The sequence below is a fragment of the Arctopsyche grandis genome, chromosome 10 (genome assembly GCF_051622035.1).
Source record: "Arctopsyche grandis isolate Sample6627 chromosome 10, ASM5162203v2, whole genome shotgun sequence".
NCBI classification, from domain to species: domain Eukaryota; kingdom Metazoa; phylum Arthropoda; class Insecta; order Trichoptera; family Hydropsychidae; genus Arctopsyche; species Arctopsyche grandis.
Window position 1 is genome coordinate 13,736,136 of NC_135364.1, and position 14,730 is coordinate 13,750,865.

General features: G+C 35.0%; 1 protein-coding gene across 2 annotated transcripts in view; it reads right to left on the reverse strand.

Moving 5' to 3' along the window:
* LOC143917622 (semaphorin-1A-like) overlaps positions 1-14,730 on the reverse strand; it is a 200,418-nt gene that overhangs the window by 59,204 nt on the left and 126,484 nt on the right. The window contains exon 5 of one of the 2 annotated variants that reach the window (XM_077439198.1): positions 6,569-6,639. The exons of the other annotated variant lie outside the window; for it this stretch is intronic. The gene's annotated coding sequence lies outside the window, so the exon portion shown is untranslated. The remainder of the gene's footprint in view (positions 1-6,568; positions 6,640-14,730) is intronic. 2 annotated transcript variants of the gene reach the window in all.

Consider the following 14,730-nt stretch of genomic DNA (forward strand, 5'->3'; position numbering starts at 1 on the left):
CGTTCTATTGATCACGAAACGAAACATCCATTCTACTACGTGCGTATATTATTTATTCAAAGTTGGTCAAAAGCTTCAAAGAGGAATTGCTATCATACTGTGGCGAATATCTATCAAATCCCTCTTTGATTGTTGGGCGGGACGTTTTGCAAGATCAAAATTCTATTTAATTTCCGTTTCGACCCTTCTTATTCGCAATCAGAAGTATAAACTTGATAACTTTCACTTCCTGTGAACACTTGACGAGCACAAAAGGTTCATATTTGGATACATTTCCCTACTTCGATACGTATAAAGCAAAAGCGGAAAGGAATATATGTATGCGTATAAATAACACGTATACAAAATGGAGTGCAGAATTGCGCATTTCCACCGGATATTATAGAGAAAACGGAAGGAAAACTATCGTCGGGTTCGATCGAAAGGCCACTACAGATGCTGGGCACTACAAGAAGCTGCAAAATATATACAACTTCCGGTGACAACGGGGCAGAGGCGATTTAAAACGTGTGGGTTAAGACTTGCGTAGGAGATACATATCACGAGTACATTAATCAAACGTTTGCCAATATCGAAATATTCCAGTTTAAAATATTGTCGGTGATTACATATATTTAGGCATTAATTCCAATTAAATAAAGTTGGGGAGTGTCACACACAAGTGAAAGATCAAACGAGTTTTTTTTCTTGTTTAAGCGGTCAAGTGTTACGTTATTGCGTAACGGTTAACCGACGTGATGCGCTTTCAATATGTAAGATGCTTAATATAATATACATAAATAATATAACGGATTTTTTTTAACACTGATGTGTTTAAATATACGATATTTAAATACATATTGCTGATTAGTTGGATATAATTTATAATATAATGTATGAGGTTTGTTTCTTATTAAATGTCATATACATACATATGTACATATAATATTTGTACAGGATTACATTTTATACGTATGTATCTACATAATATACATTTTTAAATCGAAAACGTGTAAGATATAACTCACTATATAAGTAAGAACATACATATGTACATAAACAAATTTTACCAAACAATAAAATAAAAATCGATCGTTATTTTACAGTGTAGAACAAAGTAAAACGACTTTTATGCTTATATACATGACAGAATGCAACATAAGGTCCAGAGCAATCAAAAAAGTGTGGAACGCTGTGTGCTTGGCATAACGAGGAGAGATAGGAAACAGAATACGCGAGTTAGAAGTATGACAAAGGTGGTTAATGTAATGGTGAGATTAAATAAATTTAAATGGCAATGGGCGGGTCACGTAGCTAGAAGAACGGACGATAGATGGACGAAAGAAGTGCTCGAATGGTACTCGAGAGAATGTAAAAGGGCGCAAAGAAGGCCACAGGGGTGAATGAAATCAGAAAAAATGTTTGGAATGAGGTGAATGAGAGTTCTTCAAAATAGAAACGTGTTGAAGAGAAGTGAATGGCGAATGGCTGTGACTGATGATGATTAAAGAGCGGACCCAGAGCGCGCTGTTCATTGTTCACATGTTGTAAATGCATTGTTAAAGGATTGCCGAACCTTTTTTACAATAATGGAACGCCGAGCATTTACAATAATCTACCTCTAATGATGACACAAATGTATATGATATTATACCGCCCGCAAAGAAATTTTAATTCAATAATTTTAAAGATTGTTTTTATTTATTAACCATGTATGTACATATGTACATATATTTTACCGATAAAGTGACACCTCGATCTCTACTTATATTCCAATATGTACATATTTGGATAAGCTACATATGTGTAATCCACACTTTCTTGCTAAAAAACGGTATGTTAATAAATATATTTGACTTGCGTAATTTTGAATTTGACAGAAAGTTGGTTGCGAGAGATGGGATATTTTCGATCTCTACGTGTATTACATACTATAAAACTAATATTACATACATTTAAATACACCTTGCGCTTATAAAACTTAATGATTTAATTGGTTAATGCGCGAATAAACGAGTTATTTCATCAGATGCCATAGATGTGCGTATAATACGAGTGTAGTTGCAGTACGTTTGTCGAAGAGTTTGGTACGTTTGTACCAAAGTTACCTGCATAAAACGGATTCCAAAACTTGCTAACGATTTAAATTTCAAGCAATAGGAACAGTGGAAGTTAACGGTTTAAAAAGTCGACGTGACGATTTGGAGTTCCGACGAGTCTGCTCACCTGGCGGTAAAACCTGAACGGGTTATTTCGGTCAACCTACTTTGACCGGAACGTTTTCATGTCTTGTACCACGCAAGTAGATAATGTGGTCTTGATGTAACGAGTTCGTAGTAAGGTGGAGTAGACCGATCACGTGTCGCTCCGACTGCACGAAGATAACAGATCGTTTACATCCATTAAATTGGATTACGCTACACGCACGTGAGAGTCGATCCTATTCCGGAGACCCAAGGTTTTCATCTAATACTAAAAAAGGTGTCCGTCTGCAATAAGGAAGACGCTACAAACCGACAGACTGATGCGCACAATATGTTGCATGCTAAAGAATCAAGGCTAAAATCACTCATTAAGGTCATTTTCAAAGGTTTCTTTCAAATAAGGTCACCTTACTAGACTACAAAAAAGTATTAACATATGCATATGGTGTACTCGCGAAGAATCTAGTACCGGTTGATTTTCGGAAAATAATTGATGTTGCTATAATATTTGGCAGTGAATCATTGAAGTTTTAATTTTTGGACATTGTCGATTTTACAAAAATATACAGGCGATTTTAATAATATCTATTATTATAAAAGTGAAGCATTTACAAATTGTGTTTATTAAAAAGAGTTGAAATTTAAATTGAAAGAAAATATAATATTAAGTGTTTCTATGGAATAACGTTAAAAAAATAATGATAATAAAAAGGGTATTTAATATTCGACGTAGGCAAAGCCTTTTTCCCATCGGCTTTGCTGCTTCTTCAAATTTTATAAAATAAATAAATAGACCGATGAAGAGAAACGTAATATCGTTTCACTCATTCTGATATGATTTAAATATATGACAGTGGATTCGACACTTACTGAATACCACACCACACCACACCACTAGGGATTGCAAAAATACCGAAATTTTCGATACACACCGAAAGTAATAAATGGCGATACCAGTAGTACAGGTACTTTCGGTCAACAAATAAAATGTACGAATTTGGAAAGAATCGATACAAACGGTATTTCATTTTTTAATACTGGTAGCACCGAATACCGATTATTATTCCGATTCCGGTAGTACCGGTATCGATACTATCGGAATTGCAATCCCTACACATCACACTAATATGGATTATAGGCTAGGTCTGTGTATGTACATACATATGTATATATTGCAATCTTGTTATACAGACTGAGAGTAATATGGTACTATTTAAAGTATCTTGGAATGCTGGAAATAAGCGGAAAAAAATACTCGAAAATTTGTCATGATGCAAAAAAACAGAACTCGAAGTACCTATTCGTAAAATGATAATATACGGGAAACGAATAAAAATAAACAAAAAGAAACAAATAGGTAGTGAGGAGATGATTATACGTTGTGCGTTAATTAAAACGGCGGGCGTTTTTAATTAAATTATAACAATTTCAACAATAAGGTTTTCAACGTGTTTTATAGCAATTTATATTGTGAACGATTTGCATAATGAAATGCTCGCGTTGTTAGAGCACGAACCTCACCAGATCTCATTAGCCTCCAGCACGAAACATATTAAAAACGAGACCTCTATCTCGACAATCTCAAGGACAATTCCTCTCAATGGAATTAACAGAACTCAACGACCATTGTTGAAAAAACCGATCTAATTAGACACAAAAGCTATTTCGGCGTGTGCCCTGCAACACTTCTCTGTGTTATGGCGAAAAATAAAACAGAACGAGCACAATCGCAGCCTGATCTTCTCCTGATTTCAGTTCCGTTCCGCTTTTTCATCATTGTGCTCGTTTCCTGGATGACACTTACTAAAGGTTCTTTTTTGGCGGTTTGATATGTGACCAGTGTGTGATGATGGCCTTTACTTTGTGTATCTGCACTAAGATCAATCCAAATTATATTATGTACAAAGCCCATTTACCGACTTCAATCATGATATTATAGTAGGTCAATGTGCACATGTTGTAAACAGAAATCTACATATTGCAACTTGGGATCAAACATAATCATATGTTTAAAATGTGGCAAAAATTAAAAGATTCTTTGTTTCGACTAGCAAACTAAATAACCGGATAAAAAATTCAAGTCAATGACTTTGTGCAAAAATATTCATGAATCTAAACGTAATGATATTCACTTTTTTTATTCCGTGTAAAATTATATATTATGCAAGCATAATAGATATTCGTTCGGTTGGCTAGAATATAAATATTAAATTTAAAATTTAATTTAATTATTACTGGTTTTGTATAGCAATATTGTGCGCACTCAACTGTTACTTGTATCCATTTGTTCAGTTGGGAGATTTAAGTCAAAAACAGATAAAACACAGTCGAAAACATATCACGTAAAACGCATCGGTAAGTCACTGACGTATTTGACGTAGACGATGACGTCAGATTTTTTCTACATTCGCTATCCTATTTAAAATAAAGAAAAAAAAGGTACTCATTGCGTATGCGGTCTGTACCCTTACAAAACGCATGCTGCTCATTTAATACATTACTGAGGCCTCCATTCTTAATTTATATACATATGTATTTTAGTCATATCGACTGTTTGGGGATACCTGTTATGTCGATATAATCTAATATAATATAAAAAATAAAATATACGTAAACATATATATGTAGATAGCATTTCATTAGCAAATAAAGTAGTAGAAGTAAATAGTATGTATATGTAGGTCAAATAACAGATATGTCTGGTAGTAAAGAAGAAGAAATAAACAGACGTATGTAATTAGGATGGAGCATTTGGATGAAATGAATGTTGTTTTTAAATTAAAAATACCACTTTGCCTGAATACGTGGGTGAGAAGTATGACAAGGGTAGTGGATATAGTGGATAGAGTGAAGAGACTTAAATGGCAATGGGCAGGCCACGTGGCTAGAAAAATGGACGAAAGGTGGACAAAAGAAGTGCTAGAATGGTACCTGAGAGAATGCAAAAGGGTAATATGAAAACCGCAGGGCAGATGGGTAGACGAAATTAGGAAAATGTGCGGGTTGAGATGGATGAGAGTTGCGCAAAACAGAAACGAGTGGAAGCGTGTTTGATATATATTTATGTACACATATGTATTATATGTATATGTACATATATTAAGAAAGCATTCGACCCATTAAATCTATTTATATGCGCAGTGAAGCAACGTGATATGACATGGATACCTTAATAATACCAATTGATGTGTATTAACATTGAAAATCTATTTCGGTTTTTTTGAATTTTAGATACTTCATAAGTTACAGGTATAAAAATAAATAAAAGCCGTTCTCATACACATCAAATTTAGCCAGGTGGTTGAGTTTATGAGAGGTTGCCGAGTTCGATCCAGTGGGTTGAACTCGATTGAAAATAAGTATTTTTGAAATGCTGTTGGTCAGGTCCAAGTCGATCGTTTGCAATCAGAATTTGATAATTTATCTGGTTTAATTGTTGAAACGGTTCCTCATCAAATTGGAAAAAACCATCCTATCTAGTATGCCATCACTATTTGAATATGATTTAAAAATGTATAATCTATAAAGTTTATATTTATTTACAAGTTTAATACCATATATGTCGCTCAGGGGCAACCCGATAATGGTATCATGTGAAAATATAAAATTGTGTGCATCGACTACGCCATGCCACCTTTCCCAAATAAATAGATAAATAAATCACATCTATAGTTTGAGACATAATGCAAATAATACGCCCCACCATTGGAGATTAGACAATAATATGGCGAAATAAACGAGATATTTTTAAGAGTGGGCGGTCAATTGAAGCACATCACATAACCAACTCTTCCATTCCGCGAAGCAAAAGGGAAAAAAAGCACACAACGGGGGTTAGAAATGTCGTTTTCGGTTTTTCCGACCCCCCATAAAGTATAAGCGCACAAGTGCTCGATTATATATACATATGTATATCCGTTTATATAATATATACATATATAAACGAACAATGTGAAGTATGGGCGAGAGCTGGCTGACCGACGCGCATAAAATCTCGAAATAATGGCGGGGCCCTTTACAATCTCTCATTATGCGTGCGACGAGCGTCCCCGGCGAAATGGCTTTGCGAATTTATCGCCACAATTATATTTATAGCGAGATGAAAAAAGGGTGTTGTGGGAGGAGGTGAAAAGTTCGAGCATCGCTGGGAATATTAAGGCATCAAAAACCCCACACCCTTCCGGACAGGTTAGAAATTAACAGTTTAAAATGCGGCGTCTATCGCGTACCCTGTATCACCACATTCGTATAAACGAGCATTGTTCGTAGGGAAGCTGCGATCCTTATCAAAGTGAAAGTATCCTTGGCGGATAAATTTGCTCATCGCATTACAATTCGAATGGAAAAAAATTGTACAGTATAATATATAAGTAATAAAAACTTACATCATCGTGTGTCTGATTTACGACGTTTGTGTATGATAGGTTTCGTCATGTGTGATGTCTTTATATTATACCTGCAACAGAAAAAAATAGGTTATTAAAATATTAACGTGTTAGGTGGATGTGTGTGTGTGTGTGTGTGTGTGATCATCGTTTGTGCTTCAATATAAACACACTGCTAAATATATTTTCGAGAAAATATGCGTAAACATTCGGATATTGTTTAGACTGGAGGTATGTAATGTATTTGTAGGAAAGAACGGTTTCGTTCGTACAAATAATCTTGGGCGAATACGGAGATTAAACAGCAGTTGTATTTGTTGGTGAAATTATTTCGTAGAATTAGCCATTGTTAATAAATTATAATAATAAAAATAGGATGAGATTATTTTTGTTTGTGTAATATTAAGTATGTGATAAAATTTTCTGAGGTTCAGACTCGGAAAAAATTTGAATAAACATAGCTGTAGTTATGTAGCTAGAATAACGGACGATATATGGACGAAAGAAGTGCAAAGGTAATAATGCATAAGGGTGCAAGGATCCGGATTCCCGTTTCAGTTTTGGATCCAGATTCAAATAAATTTAATAAAAATACACATGAATGTTTACAATTAAATTAGTCATGTTTAAGCGGTTTATATTACAAATAATATTCTGGTAATTAATAGAATCTTATAGGTTTTACTTAAATAATTTTTACATTTCGAAAAGTGTGAGATGGTTTATTAATCGTTTAGTCTATTATCTACCAATAAATATCTGAACTACACTAATGTATAAACAAATATTTGGTTCGGTTGGCAATTTAGGTAAACTCTTTATAAATATAATTTAAAAATACATGACTTAACGATTGGGTTCGTTCTATTTACATATGTACACTTGTGTAAGTTCAGCTATGACAAAAATGTCTAGAAACTACAAGTAAATATTTACATTAAAAATATCAAATAGGAGAAATGTATATATGTATATGTAAACCGATTTCAGCGAAGTATCTAGTACATATATAAAAATGTTCATAAGATGCACCAAAAGCTATTCAAAACAATTCGTTTGCATCAAAAAGCGCATCGGCATACATTGCGAATGTTTACCATGAAAACTTGGCATATTTTTAGACAGACGTATGTATTTGCAAGCTTACGGATCGGGAAACGTAGATATCCATCCGTTCGCACAATTTTAATATAGGCGTTCGAATACGGGGGAGAGGAGACATGACGCATATGAGACAAATCGTGCATGATTTCACCAAGAGGATGGGGTATTCGCATACACACTGCCATGGGGACGTATTACAATATTCAGCGATATGCGATATGGGTGTTTGCTGAAACGAGCGAATCGACCGACACATCTCGCATTCGAAACGATATGAATGATTCAACGCGATACTGATGTATCCAGAGCCTTACCTGTGAGTATGACAATCTCGCAGACAAACGCGGATGAAATTACGCGGGTTAAAGAGGACAGGTGAGATACCTTTGGAGCGGCCACGTGCATAATTCAAATTTACCACGTGGTGCAAGCGGTTGGCTCATGAATGTTCGATCCGAATTGACTTGTTCTATGTATATAAATACGGAATCAGAGGACGTATGCGATATCGATTATGTATGTATGTAGTTAAATTGCATATTGTTTACGCGGTTGTGGATTTGATATTCGCGTCACGTACTTTATGAAAATCTCGCGGTTTTTCCCGGGCGAAAAATTCGACGACGATATTCTTGAAAGGTAATATCGCGTCAAAAGTAAACATTCTCGTATCACACGTCGATCAAAACAAAAACAAAGCTGATAATTTTAAAAGGGGATAGGAGAGGCGTAGTTGGTGTAAAGAGAGATAGAGAGTGGGGTCGTTAGTTGAAGGATCACGTTTCGGATTTCATTATGCAAGATTTTTTCCCCTTTCGGTTTTAGTATCGATAGGTGGATGTGGTTAGCCGATATTCTTATATATATATGTTTGTAGGTACAAATAACCCAAAGATAAGTCTCGTTCAATATGAAATTATGTATCATACATAAAATGGGGCATAATAATAATAGAGGTCATGTTTTAGCTGTAGCTGTAGTATGACGTATTTATGGTCCTTTTATATTAGTTTTAGGCACTGCACTGAAAAGACTATTACTATTCATACTATACAGCACCGCCTGTTTTCGGCAAGTTCATACTTCTTTTGGACGAGTGTAAGGTAAAATCGGCTTATACATACATACATGTACTTTGCAGAGTGCGACGATACGGCGCAATATTGCTGCGTCGTATTTATATTGTTACAATATGACGTTTCAGAAAATATTCATATGCACATGTTAATACATTCAGTAGTACGTGTGCACTCGCCACTATGACGTCACGTCATGCGTGAATATTTCCGCAATGGCTAAAGAAAACCGAATTATGCTTGATACGTTTCGGTGACATGTATAATATGAATAGAACGTGTCGGTTGATATTGTTTCGGATACGTCACACACATTACGGAACATATTATATGAATGTGTCAAATTTGAACATTATTTGTAAAATTTGTCATCAGAAAGAGTTTGTGTTGTATTTCAATAGGTTTCCGGAAACAGTTTGTTTCAAAATTTAAAATGCAAAATAAATATGAAGTAGTGTATTTTTTAGATTTTGCTGGAAGATATGTAGATATGTATATTGAATGTTCACCTGTTCGTTTCTTCATCTCCATCCTTTTTGCATTTTCTGGGTTACCATTATAGAATGCTTGGTATTTCATTGAGATAAGAACATCGCGACGACAGATATACAGGCCTCGGTATAAAAAGTTTGTATGTATACAAATTAAGCTCCAGTTTCAGACATCTCACGACTTTTGCAGTCTCGAATGGTTAACTTCATAGTTGAGCAAATTTCGTTAGTATTAGTGTACTCATAAGTGCGAAATTCGTAATACAAAAAGCTAATCTCCTTATAAATCAGGATAAAAAAAAACATTACACAATATTTGCTTTGTTTGAGCAAAGCTAGCAGAAAAAGTTGTACGTAATCAAACAATAGTATTTTACCCCGAACATGCAAACATTCGCGTATGGGTCGGCAAACAAATCGATTGTACACTTTAGTCATTAGCTTCGCCTCGTTTCTTACACGACAAATAAAACATTGAAATATCCAAGTGTGCTGCGTGCGTGTGTGCGCAGCGTACACATCGGGTGGGTCGCTTCAAGATCAACACACAAGGAAAAAGGAGATAAAGCCGGCAAAGGAAAATGAGATAAAAATAATAGGAGGCGTATTAAATACGCCTAGTAGTGGCTTCGGTGAATACAACCAACCAGGTAGGCTTTGCGATTGAATGTATGATACCTACGTACGTATAACAAGGTTCGATACTTATAAGGGCAATCAACTGACGAAGCGGGTTCATGCAACGCGAATCTTTTTATACAATAGAGTATGTACTGTTGTAGAGCCGAAACGTGTCTGAGATGTGGAAGTGGAAGGAGGATGCTGTCTATTTATTCGTCTACGTGTCGACTCGGTAGCTCTAATCAGCGCGGGGACAAAAGTTAAGTTCGACTCTAAAACTCACTAATGTGACTATCTTCATTAGCGGCTTTCCGACTTGCGACGAGTTTAAATTGTACAACTCGGATCAAATTACCGAAAGCTGTGGATTATTTTAAACACGGATGAATTTATTAATGATCATTTGGTTAGTTCATATGTGGAAACTTTAGCTAGTGGAGTCTTAGCATTAATTAATAATAATTTAAGACAGCCAAGCGTCACAAACTCAATTGCTTTATCTTGGTCCAGGATGTGATGAAGAATATTGGATAAGACATTTCTCCGATAGTTGAACTATAACTATACTATCTAAAACCGGAAAGGAACAAACACATAGAGTTCAACGTATGAACATATGTATCGTTTTTCCCAATGTTGTTTTGGATTACATGACATATCGTTTACGGATGATTCGTTCACCGACATCTCGCTTACAGCATTTCGTTCACCAACATCTCGCTCAAGGACAAGTTCAAGGACGGTTCGTTCACGACAACTCACTCACGACAGTTTGTTCACAGATATTTCATTCACAAATATAAAAAAATTCGTTCGCAAAGCTCGTAAGTGAACGGCGGGGGATCGCCATCGGATCATTTTTTTCGGCTTTTTCCATAATTAAATTAGTATATCATTTACAATTCGCAAAGAGAATTCTTGAAAAAATTGCCTTTTCAAAGTAATTTCAAAGGTAACCAGATTAAAATCCCCTGCTTTATAGTTATTGTTGAAAACTGTGCTTTTTAAATAATTATTTAATAACGAATCCATAATTTTTTTAATGCATTTAGGCATCAATGTCAGTGAACGAAATGCTGTGAGCGGGTTGTTGGTGAACGAAACCACCTTTAACCTCGGAATAGTAACCTTTTCCATGGACATTGTACCCGGTCGACCCACTACAGCTCTTCACAGCTTGAATCCAGCTCGCATCGATCTCTGTTTGTTTGTTCCTTAATGATGTTTAGAAACTAAGAAAAAATCTGTCATATAATTTGATTCGCAACTTTCAAGTTTCGTGCTGAATAAATTCGATCGAAATACATATATGCAGGTGCTTTCCAAAGACTGGCCATTAATTTAAAAAAAAGCGTGAAATGACGGCAACAAAAAATATCATTCGCCAGGTATTATACGTTCAAAGAAACGACTCAATTAAAATATGTATTCAGGTTCTTTAGAACACAACAAGCTCTCGGTATAATTCGATCGATTTATACACATATAAGCACACCGCACCATTGTGTAACTTTTAACCGAGTAACGACACGCGTTCGATTTTTTCTCGCGATTTCGTAAACCGATTCTGAAAACAGAAATCTAAGATCTGGAGCCATTGACATTCACCAAATTAGCATAGTATGTACATATTATGAATACGAAAAAAAACGTATGGAAATAAGTGAAAACGATACCTATTTATTGTGCGTAGTGAAATAAACGAGAGTTGCCAGGGCGATTTAAAAACGATCGCTTACATGTTAATTTACAATTACAGGCTCTGCAAAAGATCGCGCATATATTTTACGCTGTAGCGCAAAAAAAAGAATGGGTATGTTAAATTTTGCCTCTCCATAGAAAACTGAAATCAAATTAAAAAAAACTGTCTTCCTGTACAAAAAAAGAATCCCAATAATAACATACATATATACATATACATACATATAATATATATTTTTACTAAACACAAATTGATTAATATGAGGGGCGTTTCAAGCGGCGCCATAGCACAGGTAACTTTCATATTATATTACATGAGCCGATTTGATACTTATTTTTAAATGTTGTGTAATATAACCATACAATCACCAGTCTTAAAATACGAAATAAAACATAAAACATTTGCCTTTTACCACAAACGTGCCATTGTATTTATAGTCTAATATTATAAAATACAGAGAAAAAACCTCTCACTTCAGACCTACATACTTCTCAATCCTGCTCGAAGAACCGTTTTATATATTGATATATTGAATTTTTCAGTAAAAATATGAATATGCAAATTAAACAGATTTTTATCATCACTAATATGCTTGAAGGATCATCGTTGTTTAATAGATTGGCTTTCCAAGATTACCCGGAATGTTGAGTTGAATTAATATGAAGCAAATCAACATCGATGTCTATTTTATAACACGATTTTCAATAATAAAATAGGGTATAAGTAAAATCGAGGTTGAGAGTAATTATGCATATGTATGTATACTTAATAGTCAAAATGGCACAATATTATTATGTTTGTATACATTATACATTTGTGTAAGTCATAGTATTGATATTTCGGTTATTTTGGTGATGTCTGTACATATATGAATCATCTCATTTGGTGTGACTTGGCAAAAAAAAAAAAAAAAATTCTTGAGGATGATGATTGGGTACACCTACTGAAAATCAACGATACAAATTTGAGAAATGTTGTCCTTCAAGCAGGATCGTTTTACGTGGAAGTTGAAAATTGGTTTTAATTCGCTAATAGCTCCATCTCGACCCACACTCGTCCAGTAGTGGGGTAGGTGTTTAGCGGCAGCTTTGCGTTCGACAACAATTCAAAGCATTTCAATGAAGCGTCATGCGATTCCAAGTCGTATGAGCGATCACGACTCCATTCACCTTCGAACGAGCGGTGGGGACATTCAAAAGCTCCATTGTGATGCCATATACGTGGCGGCTTTACTAAATCACTTTGGTTACGCGATCGAAATTAAGAGGAACGGCACGGAAGATGTGGGGCGAGAGGGAGGAAGACGCAACTTTTGTGCAGATTCGAATTTGTATTCATTAAGCGACAAAATTCAATTGAACGAAATGTAAAACGGAGTTGATCTCGCCGGCCGATAAATCTTGTTTGCTAATGTGCATGTAGTCGACCTTTTAAAATTGAAGCGCGATAAAGTTTCGCGTTATGAAAATGAGGTCTGGTATTTGGACACGTCTTGACTAATCGCTAAAGCAATCATTGCGTGGAAAATACAAACGTCAAAGGACAGGAAGCGTATGTTGACAGGATAAGATAAATAAAATGGAATACAAAAAACGTTCGAAAGAACAAAAGAATTGTATATTATATTTACAAAATGTAAAAATAAACTGGGTGGATGTGTCCCGGAATAGAATAAAGGAGATACACCAACCATTTACGACTTATGCACACTTACTTGTTCGAAATAATATTACCACGACAGGTTGTTATGGAAAGTGATTTTCATATAAAAAATAAAATAATTTATATATGTTAGGGGAAGATGATTTATTTTAAACAAAGTCCCATGGTCGAGTCTCATGGTATTAAAATCAAAAGGACTCTAGTGTAAATGTGGACGTGGCTTTCATATATTTTTTTAATTTATATCTTCGCCCTGAGCCCTGAGTGGCCCCTGAGCGACACATATGGAATTAAACTTATACATATGTATCTATATTAATTTTGGCATTATAAATTTGAAATCATATTGAAATAGTGAGTATGATGGTTGGGCCAATTTGACGAGAAACCGTTCCAACAATCAAATCGGATAAATTGGCAAACTATGATAGGAAAAGATCAACTTGGAAATATCCAAGTCTGACCAGCAGCTCTACAAAAATACTTCCGAATAAATTAATTTCAATCGAGGTCAACTCAGGGCTTGAACACTGGAACCTCTCGGTGGTTGGTATTTACGCAATCACCGAGCAATTCTGCAGGCTAATACTGAAAATCATCATACTTGCAAACACGCATATAAGCTACATAGACATAATTGCATGTTTGCGAGCAGGATGATATCGAAATGTCACCAGTTTCAATCTAACCCCCTAAATTAGTTTTCCCAAGGTTGAGGCCCATTCTATTGTAATTTTCAGGACATAATTGAAAGATTCGGCAAAGTTTTTTGAGAAAAATTGGTAAATATATAAATATTATATACGATTAGCTAGTTTAATAATGTAGGATACATCATTGAAATCAGTTGTATTCAGAACATCGTATTGAAATGGTAGGAGTTCAAAGTTGAAGTTGTAATTCGCAATACGAATCTAGATGCAATTGGGTGCACAAGTAAAACAATACAGACAGCTAACCGGCTTTGCAGAATACGAAAAGCTTTCTCTCTATTGGCTATATATGTACATTTATATTTTGCGAGATCAATGTGTCCGCTGTAGGCAAACACTTTGCAAGCAAACAAAAACGAATGACACTTGCACTGATGCTAACCGAATTCGACGAAAACGATAAGTTTTCAAGTGGCGTTGCATCAGACGAGTGCAGCTTTCAAAAGCTTCAATAGAAAGTTTTGAGATGCTGAGATCGATCGACGGTAAGCTTTCAGAAGCGGGTCACAAAGGCTGCAATCGAGTGGTTTATTTGTGGAAAGTTCAGCTGAAACAATTATCGTAGATTTTGAATTTGATCCTACTACCTATCTAACTTTTTAGCATCATCGCTACACTACTATACAAAATCTTATATGATACTATTATTATTATATATGAAACAAAATGTTTCCACTTCATTTTGAGACACGCTTTAAAATGAAAACTTATAGTGGTTTTGTATGTTTAGAAGAGAAAATAAAGGTAATTGAAAACATCCTCTATATAAAATACAACTAAAATTTAGTACTGT